This window comes from Amblyraja radiata, chromosome 8 (genome assembly GCF_010909765.2).
Source record: "Amblyraja radiata isolate CabotCenter1 chromosome 8, sAmbRad1.1.pri, whole genome shotgun sequence".
Lineage (NCBI taxonomy): Eukaryota > Metazoa > Chordata > Chondrichthyes > Rajiformes > Rajidae > Amblyraja > Amblyraja radiata.
In genome coordinates, this window is record NC_045963.1 from 13,361,886 (window position 1) to 13,376,517 (window position 14,632).

The window sequence follows — 14,632 nt, forward strand, 5'->3', positions numbered from 1 at the left end:
ACATGACTCACATTGTCACCTCCCAAACTATCTATGTAATGTGCTACAGGATTCTGTTAAATGCATTCTTCCAGGCTTGTGGACCTATCCCTAACAATATTCAAGAAAGTTGTCAGCATCCAGGATAAAACATCCTCTTGAAAGGCATTGATCGTCCACTTCAAACCTTCCTCCCCCCCCCCCCCCCTCTAATACTGATGGTGAAAAATATATACAAAATATTGATATGGTCTGATGTGCCATTAACATTGAAATGTCTGGAATCAATCTCAAAATAATAATTTAGTCATACAGGACCCAGAGAGTGGTCAATCTTTGGAATTTCTTTCCCAACATGAATGCAGAGGCACTTGGGTTTAGTCAAGATAGGGACTTAAAGCTGTTTCAGGAATAAAGGGAACCAAGGGATACAAGACAACGGTGTCTGAGACGGGCCGGGATAATCATTAAGAACCTCTCTCACCCTAACCATGGACTATTTGACCTCCTCCCATCAGGGAGGCGGTACAGGAGCCTTAGGTCTCGCACAAGCAGACTGAGGAGCAGCATTTTCCAAAATACCATTACCCTGCTGAACTCACAGTCCCGACGCTAGCTATCTTTTATACCCTTTTATCTGTATATATTTATTTGCCTATGTACTAGTTTAATTCATCCATTGTACATATTGTTTTAACCAGTATTTTACTACTTTGCACTCTGATTAGATGCTAAACTGCATTTTGTTGTACCTGTACTCATATTTGTGCAATGACAACAAAGTTGAATCTAATCTCATCTAAAGATTAGTGTAGGAAGATACCCAAAATAAATCATCAGCCATGATTTCATGCATGGAAGAGTGCACATCCTCCTCTATCCTGTGTTCTTTGGATCAACTTGCAAGATGCATATACAGTAATTTACCAAAAGTTCGCTTGACAACATCTCCCAACCATGCAAACTCTAATACCAAGAATGATAATGGCAGCAGGGGAACGACAACACCACCAACCCTCACAAAAACACTAATGGCTTAGAAATATACTGCAATGCCTCCATTCATCAAATTTCTCGATTCATTAAATGACATCAGCGTGAAATTATTCCACTCACTTGGCAGTTCATGATGGCAGCTCACCACCTCATGGAGGTTTGTAGGTTCATTAAATGCTGGCTTTGTTAGCGATGCAGAGATATCGGGTACATATTTAAAAAAACCCTTCTTCACATCACCAGCCAGCCAACCCTACCTTCAATTGCTTGGCTAAACTTAGGGTACAACCAATCAACAGCTTAACATTTACAGCTTGCTTCAATATGTGTTCCAAAATGAAGGAAAGTTTGAAAAACTGCTTCATTATTTATTTATAATTTAGGGATATATTTAGAAGGAATATTTGAAAGATAAAAGGCTAGTTGTTATAGAATCCATATTAATGATCTGGAGGAATGGATTAATTGTGCAGTATCAAAGCTTGCTGACGAAGCAAAGCTATTTGGCAGTGTGGGCTTTTAGCAGAATGCAAAGCAGCCTCAGCAGAATATGAATAAGTGAATCAGCAAAGATATTGTAGATCATGGAAAAATGTGAGGTCATCAAAAACTATAGGAAAAATAGAAAGGCTTTTTTTTTTTTAAAGATGGTGAACAAGTGAAAGATGCGGTGATAAGAGGGTCTGGGTGTCTTTGCACATGAATCCAGGCAAGTGCAAGATGTTACACTTTGGGAGTACAAATGTAAGAAGAATGTATATAGTTACTTTTCAGCATTAATGTTCTGAATGATCTGATATGTCTTGGCATACAAGTCCATAGCTCCCTAAAAGCAGCAACCCAAGTAGGTAGAGTGGTAGAGAAGCAACATGGTATCCTGATCAGAATCCCATTCGCCAAGACACTGAGTACAAGAGCCAGAAACACACATTTTCACTTCCATTACATTACATTTGCAGTATTGTATGCAGCTTTGGAGAGGATGCTGACTGGATTCATGGCAAGGTTATACGGTGAGGTTGAGGAAAACTTGGATTATTTTTACGGGAGCATCGGAGGCTGAGGGGACACTTTATAGAAGTTTAGTTTAGAGACGCAGCATGGAAACAGGTCCTTCGGCCCACCGAGTCCGCACCAACCGATCCCCGCACATTAACACATTAACTACATACACTCGGGACAATTTAGTTCAAGTTCAAGTGAGTTTATTGTCATGTGTCCCTGTATAGGACAATGAAATTCTTGCTTTGCTTAAGCACACAGAAAATAGTAGGCATTTACTACAAAACAGATAAATGTGTCCATATACCATGATATAAATATATACACACATGAATAAATAAACTGATAAAAGTGCAAATAGCAGAAAGTGGTTATTAATAATCAGAGTTTTGTCCGAGCCAGGTTTAATAGCCTGATGGCTGTGGGGAAGTAGCTATTCCTGAACCTGGTTGTTGCAGTCTTCAGGCTCCTGTACCTTCTACCTGAAGATAGCAGGGAGATGAGTGTGTGGCCAGGATGGTGTGGGTCTTTGATGATAGTACCAGCCTTTTTGAGGCAGCGACTGCGATAAATCCCCTCAATGGAAGGAAGGTCAGAGCCGATGATGGACTGGGCAGTGTTTACTACTTTTTGTAGTCTTTTCCTCTCCAGGGCGCTCAAATTGCCGAACCAAGCCACGATGCAACCGGTCAGCATGCTCTCGACTGTGCACCTGTAGAAGTTAGAGAGAGTCTTCCTTGACAAACCGACTCTACGTAATCTTCTCAGGAAGTAGAGGCGCGGAAATTTACACTTATACTAAGTCAATTAACCTACAAACCTGTATGTCTTTGGTGTGTGGAAGGAAACTGAAGATCTCGGAGAAAACCCACTTGGTCACGGGGAGAACGTACAAACTCCGTACATATGCAGCACCTGTAGTCGGGATCGGACCCGGGTCTCTGGCACTGCAAGCGCTGTAAGGCAGTAACTCTACCGCTGCACCACCGTGCCCTGTATATCTATATGAAATTATGAGAGGCGTAGGTGGGACATACAGTTAGAACCTTTTTCCCCTTGGGTGGAAATGTCAAATACCACAGGGCATAGCTTTAAGGTGAGAGGGGTACATTTAAAGGGGAAGTTTTTGTTTTACACACAGAGAGTAGTAGATGCCTAGAACTCGTTGCCAGGGGTGGTGTTGGATGCAGATACAGAAAAGCTTTTAGATAGGCACGTGAATATTCAAGGCATGGGATCATGAGCAGGCAGAAGGGATTAATTTAATTGTGGGATGACGGACTTGTTTTTGCACTCTACTGCTCTGTTTATGAAATTTCACATCCAAAAACATCTAATAATTAGAAAACAAACTGTATGCTGGCCTTTATTGTAGGAAGATTTACATTCAAAATTAGAAACATCTGGCTCCAGTCAAATGGAAACCCTGGTTGAAACATTATGTACAGATGTGGTCTACCAACCCAAGATTACATACACATAAGAGTCATGATAGCCAGTTAACAGGCCCTTCCACCAAACTTGACCAAGATGTCCTATCTAGCCTAGTTCCATTTACCCATATTTGGCCCACATTCCTCCAAACCTTTCCTATCCATGTACTGTTCAAGTGCCTTTTAAATTCTGTTTAGTACCTGCCTCAACTTTCTCCTCCGACAGCTTGTTCCATGTACCCACCACTTCTGAGTAAAATTTGTAAAATTAAACCATCAATTGAAAAGTAACCACTCAAATATTGGCCTGAAAAATGGTAACAATTATGTGCAAATTTGTGATCACATTGCACACATGTCCAAAAACAGAATTCTTGACCTTGCTGACTGAGATCTGTCAGTGAATCAGTCAGTGCCCCCTGCTGCATGACTCCATTTGGAATTGGCACTCGTGCACAAACATTTATGCTGGGAACGCTGCTTACAGATCCTGCCTGGACCTGGTGCAGGATTCACAACTCATTTATTGGTACATAAATGTTACAGCCACAAGATGCAAAGAATATGTTTGTTTTTGTTTCATTATTTGTTTGGACTATAAAATGTAAAGTCTTTTGATTAAGATTTTGTCATAATTTTTAATATTTTTTTTAAAGTTTTGTTTTAGATTTTTCCGTGAATGCTTCTGAATGGCAGATACATTTGTTTGCATTGAAGAAAGGCAACAGATTTCAAAGAGGGAAAAGCTTTGAGGGTTAACTTTGCCATCTGTCATAGGTTTTCTCAGCTGTTTTTGAGATAGATTTCTAGTCCACCTGTTACATATGCAAGGACTTGAGGCATGCAGGGTCCTGGCATTTAGCATAAGGATTTGCCTATCATCGAGTTCAGTCTTCTAGATGTGAATCAGGACAATGCATGACTAATATGTATCTTAATGGCTGCGCAGATGGCAATTCATAGGGGCAAAATCTGAGCCATCGTGTTTCAAACTATTAATCCGGGATGTGGCAAGGTCAAACTGGATTACAGTTTTTTCTGGTGCTATTAATCTTCCTATTAAACAAAGATGATAAAATGCTCAATTCAGCAATCAATGGTATTTCTAAATGTATAGATAAACAATATTTGGCAGTATTGTGAAGAGTGTTCTGATAAGTTACAACAGGGTCTGCACAGACTGGTGGAATGGGCAGATACATGGCCGAGTATGTTTAATGCAGAGAAATGTGCGAATGCATTTATGTTAGCAGAATGAAGAGAAGCAATACAAAGTGAATATTACACTTCACAAAGGGTTGCAGCAGCAGCAGAGGTGCACAAACCGTTAAAGGCAACAGGGCAGATTGAGAAATGGCAAAAAGTATAAAAGCAGGGAGGTTATGCTGAACCATTATAACACTAGTCGGTCCTCAAATACAGTATTACATCCAATTGTGGGAGGATGAGGAGGAATTAGGGTAGGAATCAGAAAAGAGAACAGATTTTGGGATGCGTGACTACAGTTACAAGGGCAGGTTACAGAGTTTTGATTAAAGAGAAGGCTGAATAAAGATTTAGTAAGTATATAAAATTACACGGGGTCTGCCCGGTGGAAGGCAGTTTCCTTCGGAAGGAGTCGAGCACCAGACGTCACAGATATAAAAGAGGGGATGAAAATTGGGAGCGACATAAATATATATTTTTTTTCAGGCCGCATGTCTCAGGAATATGGAATCTACTGCCTGCAGGTGAATTAATGTAATTTGTTGTGAACTTGATAAGTTTATTGTGGAGAAAATTTGCAAGGTCATACAAAAGGCACTGATGGTTGCAACTCAAATGTCTGTGATAGAAAGTAAGTGTAGATATGATCAGCTGAATGGACTTATATCATGCTGTAATCACTCCATGATAAATTATTATATTGAAATAAGATTCTTATGAACCAGATTATTCTTGGTAGGAAGAATACAAGATCTGGAAATCTACAATAAATGCCCATTAATCTGTATTTGTTGAGACAAGCCGGCTGTCCAGCTTTTCTTCCAGTGCTGCCAATGTTTACCTGTGAAAAAAGCTGCTCAGTTTACTCACATCAATTTGTGATGATTTATAATGTCTGTAACTTCAATAGCTTGTGTAACATTATTAAGTAACTGTGCCCAATAACTATGTGCTATGGCTGTGAAAAGCAAAATTATTAGATTTATGCATGCCTATTTAAGTGTGTGTCCTTAATTTGAATTTGGATTATATCACCTACTGAAATTGTGACCTGTAGTGTTCAGTGCATTATGTAACTTGTTTCATCCTTGATCAGTTGGTAAAATGAAAGATGGCTCACCTTGTCAAAGTTTGGTACAATATATGATTCAGTGAGGCGAGTAAAATTTCAATCAACTCTGCATTGGGAGGAAAAGCTTAATTTAGTTCTGTAATGGTTTAGTTTAGTTTAGAGACAGAGTGGAAACAGGCCCTTCGGCCCACCGAGTCTGCACCGACCAGCGATCCCCGCACATTAACACTATCCTACACATATTAGGGGCAATTTACATGTATACCAAGCCAATTAACCTACAAACCTATAGGTCTTTGGAGTGTGGGAGGAAACCGGTGCACCCGGAGAAAACCCACGCAGTCACTGGGAGACCATCCAATCTCCGTACAGACAGTACCCGTATTCGGGATCGAACCCGGGTCTCCGATGTTGTATGCGCAGTAAGGCAGCAACTCTATCGCTGTGCCACTGTGCCACCCATTAAAAAGTTAAATTAAAAATACATGGATTTGTTTCATTTCAATTAGTGCAAAATGTCACAAATATTCAAACATGCTTGTCCATATTGATCAGCTTTAACATATATGGTAAATATATATAAAGAGCTCCATCCTCTACGATTGATTTTCTTGTCCAAAACAATTCAACGATCTGAGCAATTAATGTTATTGCTGTGACTTGGAACTCCAAGCCGTGTATTGGCAACTGAGTGTAATATTCATCTCACACCCACCTGAAATATGGAAAATCACTTAGCAATATTACATATTTTGTGCTTGTAACATGTTATATTTGGGGGGACCATGTTATAATCTTAGCAGATTCATCAGAATGGACAAGGGTCCCTGAATAAAAAAATCTCCATATTAGTGAAAATTTGAAAGAATCTCCTTTCAGAAAATGCTGTTTCATTATGTTGTGTATTTGGAAGTTCTAATTTGTAGCTTTATTTATTCTCTGGTTTGTGTGCTCCATAATTGACGTGTGCTGTGTGTTTCTAACCAACAATTCATAATGACCTTGCAACAGTATATGCAGGTGCATGGAATAAGTAGTGCGACCTACACTTGATTGGTCACCCGAGGTCCTGTTCAATAAGGAAGAATTGACCTTCAACCAAAGGACATAGAACTTTCTATTTCTTAAATTTATTATAACTAAAACCTGTTTTGGGATAGGTTATACAAATAACTGTATATATGCCACAATGTTATGTGACATTTTGCCAAGGACTGCTCTCACCCCAACCACAGACTGTTTACCCTCCTACAATCCGGGAGGCGCTACAGGTCTCTCCGTTGCCAGACCAGCAGGTCCAGGAACAGCTTCTTCCCTGCGGCTGTTACACTACTCAACACTGTACCTCGGTGATTGCCAATCACCCCAGACACTCCTCCCACCAGGAAAAAATACTATGACTATATGCACGTAAATAGTTTTCTTTATTGCTCATATTTATGTCGCTTTTCTAGGGAGATGCTAACTGCATTTCGTTGTCTCTGTACTGTACACTGCACAATGACAATAAAGTTGAATCTGAATCTGAATTTTGTATGTGTAAATTTGCTTGTATAACTATTGATAAACTTGTTGCTCCTGATGAAAATGCTAGATCTGCAGTGCTGCAAATGTAATCCTCTGGATGAAACACAAAACTCACACCTCATTTTGTTGCTCGACTGAGAGCAGAAGTTGCAAAAGATCAGAATGCTATGATTGTACAATCGTGATGGAATTTCCGACTGCCCTAGCCGCCAACATCAAAACTTGAAATAATAATTTATTTAACAGCTATCAGTTGATCATGCCCTGTGTAAAATGCCTGAAGTACTTCCTCTACTTGTCTTAGCATTTAAGGAAATTTATTTTAGAATGCTTGGAAACAGTATCTTGAAAAACATTTTTTGTTCCAATTTAACAGCATTAAAATGCTCCAACTACAGTTTAGAAATTTCATTAAATATATTTTAAAAAATCAAAACTCTTCAGGAGTACAAAAATCTATGGAAATCCTGCTTTGATTTAAAAGTTAACTCCGCTGTGGAATTCTTTGTTGCTCTCTACATTCCTCACCCTGGCCTCCCATCTCTGCTTTCAAAGTTCCACTTTTAGTAAAAGACTTAATTTATTTAGAATTATGCATCATTTCTGATTCATAGCAACAGTAATCAAAAAGAATGTAAAGCAAGTGGGTAATCTAAAATATGCATATTATAGGTGATATATACATGCAAAACACAATATATTTTACAGCTGCTAAAGTCCATCTTCAAGGTAACATTCATAACTTTCTCTACAATTTGAAACTTCAAATACTGATCCAGAATTATTATTCTGAGGGTTGAAGTGTCTAAATGTCATTAACTAAACAGATTTCAATCTGTCTGAATTTAACTCATTGGGATAAATAGGCAAGAACAGAAAAGCAAGACAGGCAGCATCTGTGCGGTAAGAAACACCCTCAGCTCGATGACCACAGTGGAGCTCAAGCACATTTCATTTGTAGGTTACAGTTAAGAACCACAAAGCATTTTAAGATTGCATGAATATTATAAAATCTGGTGTGTGACATATAGTTATTTTAAGTAGATAAATGTCATGCTAATTTTATGGCAAATGCAGTTATAAAACAATTTCCAGGAATTTAGATCAGATTAGTTCAGAGTAAACAAATGGAACACAATACGACAAATGGAAAAACAGCAGAATGGTGCTCAGATTGTAGTGCAAACTATAGAGGTCGTATAAAATATTTAAATGCAACAATCAAATAGCCAAATGAGGTGGAGCTAAGAGTAAACGGCAGTACCTCCAGAGAGGGTGTGTGCAAGAAGTGAATCTACAGTTTAAACAGTCTGCAATTTACTTGCTTCAGTAGGTAGAAGCAAAGAAGGCAATGGCCAGCATGCAAGCATCCGAGATTATGTTTTCAGCCATCTTGATGCACATGAAGATGGACTGGATAGAGGGAAGTAACGAGCAGTGTTGTGTAGGAAGGAACTGCAGATGCTGGTTTAAATAGAAGATAGACACAAAAAGCTGGAGTAAATCAGCGGGACAGGCAGCATCTCTGGAGAGACGGAATGGGTGACGTTTGGAATGGGAAACATCACCCATTCCTTCTCTCCAGAGATGCTGCCTGTCCTGCTGAGTTACTCCAGCTTTTTGTGTCTACGAGCTGTGATGGACTGGTCACTACTCTCTCTGAGTTCAAGCAGCCAAGAGTGGAAAAGTTACCATGCCAGGCTGACATGTATCCTGTCAGAGTACTCCCTATAGCTCATCTATCAGTCCGAGACAATCCCTGTGGATATGCTGTATCTTTTCAGGCACCAAGTAAATATGCTGATGAGTTTTCTTGATCACTGCAGCAGTGTGAAGGGATCAGGTTAGGCTGGTGGTGGTATGGATGACAAGAAACTTGAAGCTGTCGACCATCTCTACAGCAGCATCTTTGATAAGGACAAGGTTGTAATAAAATATCAGATCATCCAGGAAAAAAAGCTCATTATCTTGAAAGGTGCATAGCAGTGGCAGATCACCTGTGCAGTTTAATGTGCAGAATGATGAAGCTCAATAAGTTGTGGTGATTGTGCAAGCTCAGAAGTGGAAAGATTAGAATATGGCAATCAGGAATCGGAGAAGTCAAATATTTTGATGCATGGCTCATATAAATCTATTGGTGAAAGATCCATAGCTGATTGTAGGAAATCTAACCCGTTAACTGGTAACATTGATGTTATATTTTGTATTGATTGATACTGGAGATTAATGTAGGAACAAGGAAGCTCCACACACTTTGTTTCTTTATCAGGAACTGGAAAATATTAAATCAATGAGGGAAACAGCTGTCTATAGATGAATAGATAAAATCATTGAGAGAAAAAGTAAATTGAAAAGTTACAGGATCTCAATGACTAAGTTTTAATATTGATGCAAATCTCTCGTGTGGAATCGAATAAAGAGGCAAATACAAAACCTGCTCATTATAACTGAACCAGATTAAATGGCAGCCTTAAATAAAAGGTTTCACTAGTAAAATTTAGTGGAAGACTACCCGATTTCCTCCAGAATTGGTTTCAAACATCTTACAACGCGCAAAAATAGATTTGGAAGCCTCTATCCAATTCCCATTAATTGTTCAATTCATGAAACTCCCTCAAAATACTCTTTTATCAACAGCTAACTAGACATCCATTTCAAGAATTCAATGGACTGGAAAAGGAAATGCCATAATAATGTAATCAGGGTGTTGAAACAGATAATCGAACAGCAGGGACAGACAATTGTTCTAATTATATTTTTAATAAATGTTACTTTTATCTATTAGCAGCAAGTGAATTTGCTTTATGTTATCGATTGCATTTAATACTTCTTCACTCGGCAGAATTTATAAAAACTGACATTCCAAAGGGAATTTTTTATTAAATTTGGAACGCAATCAATAATCGACGGGAAGGGAAATATATTAATTTTCTTGCAGCATAATCACTGCAACAAGCTATGTAGATTTTTAATTACTATGTAATATATGGTAATGTATTGTAACCTGACAAAAGTTTAAATGATATCACCAGACTTGAATCTAGTTTCTTCAGTTTATCCTGGTCAGATCAAGATTAATATTTGGGCCCTTGAAATACATTTTATTTTTCAGCGTATGTTCTTAATGGGGAAAGGCACATGGCCCAATGTGTGGCAAATAGTGCATACTTCAGCTGTTAAACAAATATGCTTAACAAGATATGAAAGTTTATCCAAACTCTTCCTTCTTTGAAAACTCAACTTTAAACATGACTCAACACTGATTATTAACACACTCAATCTACGCCACCTTTTAATAAATTGTAGCAGATCCTTCAATTTAAGTCCTACTATCCCGTCAGATTACATATCCAATTATTCTCTTAGAAGAAAATACTAGTCATCACGCCTTTGATAAACATATGGTGGTGTAGCGGTAGAGCTACTGTCTTACAGCGCCAGAAACCCGGGTTTGATCCTGACTACGGGTGCTTATCTGTACGGAATTTGTACGTTCTCCCCGTGACCTGCGTGGGTTTTCTCCTTGATCTTGGGTTTCCTCCCACACCCCACAGACGTACAGGTTTGTAGGTTAATTGGCTTGGCATAATTGTATAAATGTAAAATTGTCCCTAGTGTGTGTAGGGTGGTGTTAATGTACGGGGATTGCTGGTCGGCGAGGACTCGGTGGGCCGAAGGGCCTGTTTCTGCACTGTATCTCTAAACTAAAATAACAATGAGGCCTGTACAGCTCTTAAGGATATAGAATTCCAAAGATGCACAACTCTCTTGCCTTTATTCTAAATGGCTGAACACTTATCTTGAGACAGTCTCCCCACGTTTAGATATCATCATCTGTATGAGCTCTTATGCAACTACTTTGATAAATCAATGATATCTCAATCTTGATAAGGTTACTGTTGTCTCTATGTTTTCCCTTTATTGGTTCTTGGGGGCTTCGTGATCAATATTGTATCTCTTGGTGATATCAAGATGAAGGGCCCCGGTTCCAGGACTGGTCAGAAGTGTATCTTAATTAACAATAAGCCTTTTGAACCTAGATCAACTTCTGCTGTTGTGTCAAAAAACTGAGGTCAGCAATAAACCTTTGGACTGGATAGTCAATATCCATCACAACGCACATCTCACTGTTACCATCAGGCAGGAGCTACAGAACTGCAGATGCTGGTTTAAATCGAAGATGGACACAAATAGCTGGAGTAACTCAGCGGGTCATACAGCATCTCTGGAGTAAAGGAATAGGTGACATTTCGGGTCAAGACCCTTACTCAGAAACCTGAAGTCAGGTTCAATAACAGCTATCTTCCTCCAACATCAGGTTCTTGAACCAACTCATATGAGGAAAGATTAGAAACAATGGGCTTGTATTCACTGGAATTTAGAATGAGAGGGGATCTTATAGAAACCCATAAAATTATAAAAGGACTGGACAAGCTAGATGCAGGAAAAATGTTCCCAATGAAGGGGAGTCCAGAACCAGGGGCCACAGTCTAAGAATAAAGGGGAGGCCACTTAAAACTGAGATGAGTTTAAAAAAAAAATCACCCAGAGAGTTGTGAATTTGTGGAATTCTCTGCCACAGAAGGCAGTGGAGGCCAATTCACTGGATGAATTTAAAAGAGAGTTAGATAGAGCTCTAGGGGCTAGCGGAATCAAGGGATATGGGGAGAAGGCAGGCACGGGTTTACTGATTGTGGATGATCAGCCATGATCACAACAGCGAATGGTGGTGCAGGCTCGAAGGGCCAAATGGCCTCCTCCTGCACCTATTTTCTATGTTTCGTTCCTACACAACTCTGTTCCTGAACCAACCTACACAACTCTACCTCAGCAACGGAATACTACAGACCACTTCTTGCACCACCATAGGCTTGTTTTCTAATTGTGTTTGCACAAGATTGTATTTTATGTGTTGCCTGCGTCTATGTATCGGTGATGCTGCGGCATGCAAGATCTACCTCACTATATTTGTATGTATGACAATAAACATGGGCCGATTTGATTTGATGATGAAAAGAACTGCACCGACATATGATCTGTAAAATTACTAGATCAATACAAGAGTGGGTAGGTACTGAAGGTCAGGTCAGAATTTTAACTATAAAGGGGTTTGCAGAGGAAATGGCACATTGAGTAGTAGGTTAGTTTAATCCTGGGTAGAGCAAACTAATAGTATCTGAACGCAGTCTGGGACGTCACAGGTAATTCCATTACGAACTAACATTACATGTTGATATGAATTTTAGGAAAATATCAAGGGGATGGTCACCGCTGGGGATAGTGCATGATGCAGAATAACATGCAAGCCAAACGCTGCATTTCCAGCTACAATATTCCTTCCAGTAGTGCGGGGAGCGGTAGAAATATTGTCATTGAACTTGACGTTGTTTTATTTAATGAGTCATGCGACTGTAGCGACTAATGCGTGGGGCCACCGAGGAATCGTTTAGAAATGGTTCATGCTGCAGTTTCCCCTCATCATACATCGAATATCTCAGCAATGGAAACTAATAATAAATAATAATAACATCAATGTGATCATCACACTGCAGCACTGCAATTCAGGTGGAAAAAAATAACTGCACGCTTCCCTCCGCCCGATGTCTAATCCGTGATAAATTGCGGATTTCTGGATCCGGCAGGATCATTATCCGCCGTTGTCAGAGGGCCACAAACACACAAACCCCCCCCCGATGAGTTTGCAAGATCAGTATCCAGCTCGAAAGTTGTTTTTTATCCCTGTCTGTGTTTGGTTAGCTGGGCCGCACGGCTTCTCTCGTTCACCGAGGGGAAAAGGGTTGGGATGCGAAAAAGCAGGATGTCTTTACCGCCCCTGTGTGTACGCCATTGGAAATGGAGGACAGGGCACACTTCTCGATCACAATCCTTTCGCATTGTGCAGACGCGCATTCTCTACCCATTACAAATCCACGCATTTGAGCTGTCCGCGCTGTGTCTTGCCCCACCCCACCCCGGCCCATTAGCTTGCGCGGCGAGTACTGCTAACAGAATGCAGACACAGGTTGGACACGGCCAACACCGCATTCGCTGCAGCAATGCGATCCATAATAAAGCATCGCGTTAGCCACCACTCCCCACCTCCTCATTACCAATTCACTATGACAAAATGCGCAAGCATCTGCGTTTTTTCTTTAAAAACACAAACACTTACCTTTAATATAACAGCTAAACGACTGGAACAGATAATTAATTGAGAGTCAAGGCCAACTTGTATTTTTTTCCAACATCTTCAACAGATATGAAATTGTATCTCTCTCCCCCTCCTCTCTCCCTCCCCCCTCCTCCTTCGAGGGGTTTCAGGCGTTAAAACCGGGCAAGATTACGGCAAGAGAAATGCAAAACTGTTCAGATTCTCGATGGAAATAACATTTGTTGACAGCTGCAGTGTGGGAATAAGAACCAGAGGACTCAAAGTGGGGTTTTTACGCACATTCAACATCTCATTCCGCTTGCAGCGCGGCCACGCCTATTTGCATCTGTACCGTTACAGACTGATAATTCAATGTAGGGGGAAGAAAAATAAACCATTGTTTTCATACAAGTCTGAGCTCTGTATCACGGATTGATACAAATCCTAGTTCATTCATCCCTCAGGGACTCCTTCTAAAAGAAACACCCAGCAAAACACATCCGCAACCCGAAACTGAGGTCTGCTGCATGTTAAACCATCCCATCGACTCAGACAAGGGCGTCCGAGATCGAGGACATTCCCAACATCGGGCTTCTCTCCGTTTCACCTTCAAATTCACATCGTGATATATTTTAATTTCAATTTAAATCAGGAACAATGTCATGCTTTCGACATGCACCCAATATTATTTACACAAGCACACAGAACACAACTTGTCCTTCTCTCTGCCACCAAAGATACTTACCTACCTTTGCCCAAAGGAGAAGCGAGAAATGTGAAGCAGTGAGAGCCGGAGCCAGGGGTGGAAGAATCCGCACCGTGGAGCAAAAGCTGAAGCACTGATTGACTGGGCAGTGACACAGGCTGGAGGGGAGGGGAGGGGAGGGGAGGGGAGTGGAAGACGGGGCGGGGCTGGACTGGGCTGCGTGAGGCGGGGACAACGCAAACGTCACTTCACTCCATCCAACAAAATAATCCGCTGCACCAGCCGGCATCCCGCACTTTGCCAGACAGAGCCCGGGCATAGAGAACAAGTCTCTGTGGTAATCCAGGAACCGGCCGCCCTGCTACACCATCGCGGGAAGGATCGCCGGGGCTTGGCCGCCAAGGAAGGCAGCTCGGAGCGGCGGAGGGATAAGCCGCCCTGCTTGTGGCGGAGGTGTAGCGTGAGGGTTTGCGGCTTTCAGCTGGAGGCCCCCGGGGGGTGATCGACCTGTTATCCGCACTGAGAGACTGCGGGTGGGCAGGGGACAGGGGACAGGGGCA

The 14,632-nt window shown here is 40.8% G+C and overlaps 1 protein-coding gene across 4 annotated transcripts in view; it reads right to left on the reverse strand.

Moving 5' to 3' along the window:
• The window catches only part of sptbn1 (spectrin beta, non-erythrocytic 1), a 190,046-nt gene extending 175,796 nt beyond the window's left edge, over window positions 1–14,250 (reverse strand). The window contains exon 1 of one of the 4 annotated variants that reach the window (XM_033025218.1): window positions 14,116–14,250. The gene's annotated coding sequence lies outside the window, so the exon portion shown is untranslated. Of the gene's footprint in view, window positions 1–13,387; window positions 13,489–14,111 lie in introns of those variants that run through there. The other 3 variants (XM_033025219.1, XM_033025221.1, XM_033025220.1) reach the window with 3 other exon arrangements.
• Between the last annotated feature and the right edge of the window lie 382 nt (window positions 14,251–14,632).